Source organism: Lutra lutra, chromosome 2 (genome assembly GCF_902655055.1).
Source record: "Lutra lutra chromosome 2, mLutLut1.2, whole genome shotgun sequence".
NCBI lineage: Eukaryota > Metazoa > Chordata > Mammalia > Carnivora > Mustelidae > Lutra > Lutra lutra.
In genome coordinates, this window is record NC_062279.1 from 74,679,667 (window position 1) to 74,682,167 (window position 2,501).

Below are 2,501 nucleotides of genomic sequence, written 5' to 3' on the forward strand. Positions count from 1 at the left end.
ATATGACAGCCTCCCAATCTCCAGCCTGGATGAGCTGAGAGCTCAGGGCCCCACTCCTCAGTGTGCCCTCAGAGAAAAGGGGTCAATCACCCTGTCTCTCTGGTCTCTGGCCACGCTCTGGACTCACCTAGCCTGTGACTGAGTGTTTCTGTCTCTGGCGCACAGCCCCATTTGGAGTCTCCAAACCAAGCAGATTCCTGTCTCCAGAGGAGGAAGGTGAGTGTCCCTGGATCTGCCACTTGTGGGGTCCCTGCTTGAAGAGCAGTGGTCCAACTGAGCTGTGGATCACTGTTTAAGGTAACCATGAGCTGAGAGCTCACTCCTTAGCTTCATCTCTGTAGTCAGCTTTCCTGCTCCAATACCTGGGAGCTCTACCACACTCAGACACCCCCAATCTTTCAGTGACCCTGTGGGTCCTGAGACCAAACTGTCCCTGCGAGGGCTCCACCCCTGCTTAGCCTCTGGAGTGACGTCCCTCAGTGGAGCAGACTTCTAAAAGTTCTGATTTTGTGCTCCATTGCTCTGCCACTTGCTGGGAGCTGGACCCTCCCCCCATGGCCTATAGTCCCTTCGCCTTGAATTCACTTCTCCACACATCCTACTTTTCAGAAAGTGGTCAATTTTCTGTTCCTAAAACTGTTGCTCTTCTTCTCTTCAATCCCTTGTTGAGTTTGTAGGTGTTTGGAATGGTTTGATATCTATCTAGCTGAACTCCTTCAACCTGATGTCATTTCAATCTGCTACTCCTCTGCCATCTTGCCTCTCCCTCCTCTTTTTTTTTTTTTTAACACTGGCTGAAAAAGAATTTTTATTACTTTTATGCATGGAAAACTCAACAGCTATACACTTAGCCCAGTTTGGTGTCCAGTTCTTTAGCCTTTGCCTTTTTCAGCATGGCAATGCAAGACACTGACTTTGGACCAAGGATGCTGCCTTCCCTCATGACAACAGATCTCATCATATCTGTCATTGTCATTGGTCCTCATAGTCCACCTGCTTAGCCAGAGCTCCTCTGTTCACCTGTGTGAGTGGGACAGTGGTGCAGATATTCCTGTGGACCAAACAGCCCAGCCTAACCTTTCTCTAGATAATGCAGTAGGGAACCTGATCTTTTTTTTTTTTTAAATTTTTTAATTTTTTTCAGCATAACAGTATTCATTATTTTTGCACCACACCCAGTGCTCCATGCAATCCGTGCCCTCTACAATACCCACCACCTGGTGCCCCCAACCTCCCACCCCCCACCCCTTCAAAATTCTCAGATCGTTTTTCAGAGTCCATAGTCTCTCATGGTTACCTCCCCTTCCAATTTCCCTCAACTCCCTTCTCCTCGCCATCTCCCCTTGTCCTCCATGCTATTTGTTATGCTCCACAAATAAGTGAAACCATATGATAATTGACTCTTTCTGCTTGACTTATTTCACTCAGCAAGGAACCTGATCTTAAAGCACAGGGGAGACAGGAAGACAATCAGCTCACTGGGATCCACATCATGTGCAATCACTACCAGCTGAGTAGTTTTCCACGAAGTTGGTGGTAGAACTAACTCCAGCTTTAAGAATAGGCGCCTTTTAGTGGGGACATCCTTTTGCTGATAACTTTCTTCTGCTTCTTCTCTTGCTTTGTCTCTGGTCTGTATTTGTAGACTAGCTTAAGGAGTAGAGTAGCTGTTTGGCAGTTCAAGGTGTGTGAGAACTGGTTAATCACAGCAGGAACCTTCAGATGTTTATAGAGAATAGTCCTTTGTTGCTGTAACTAGATGCAGAGGGGACACTTGACAAAGTGAGAGAGGTTCATTTTGGGCTGCATGTCTTGTCCAATGCAAAAGTTTTGGGGCATTTCCTCAAACTGAGGACGGACCACAATTTTGGTCTCTTGTTTCTTCATGGCAGCAGGGTCCAGGGCCACCTTTTTCCCCTTCCCCTTCTTCCCTCTGGGCATCTTCCACAGCTGGAGGAGAGAGAAAGTAAAAGGAATTATCTCTTTCAGGAATTGCTTAACATTCCTGTTCCATTGGTGCTACTTTTATATGCATGAACTTTCATAAAATAAAGTTATTTATGTCATTGGGTTTAGGGTTGGTTAGACGGAAGATCTTTGTGCTAGGTCATTCATTTTTGCTGGTGCTTTCTTTTCCTAAATTGCTTTTCCCTGGTTCACTAGAATTCTTGTGTCCAGTTTTCTCCAGCCCTTTTAGATCTTCCTTCTCAGTTCAGTCCTGGCATGGTATTCTAGTTATCATTATTTGCTCTGCTTTTGTTCACTACTTAAATATGAAAGTTTTATTTTTAGAACTTTCCTATTCTAGATCTGTGCATTCTCAGGGTTTATCTGTCTATACATATGGTTTAAGCCAGAATTTTCTGAAGTACGGCATATGAACCACTGCTGGAATGCAATTATTTTGGGGGTTCATACTCATACAGTTAACTAATCCCATATCTCATGATGAAAGCTTCATGTCCATTTAATGCTTTAATCAAGTTAGGTACAAAATTTGA

The 2,501-nt window shown here is 44.6% G+C and overlaps 1 pseudogene; it reads right to left on the reverse strand.

Moving 5' to 3' along the window:
* Positions 1–847: 847 nt before the first annotated feature.
* LOC125094085 (60S ribosomal protein L7a-like) lies at positions 848–1,947 on the reverse strand (annotated as a pseudogene).
* Between the last annotated feature and the right edge of the window lie 554 nt (positions 1,948–2,501).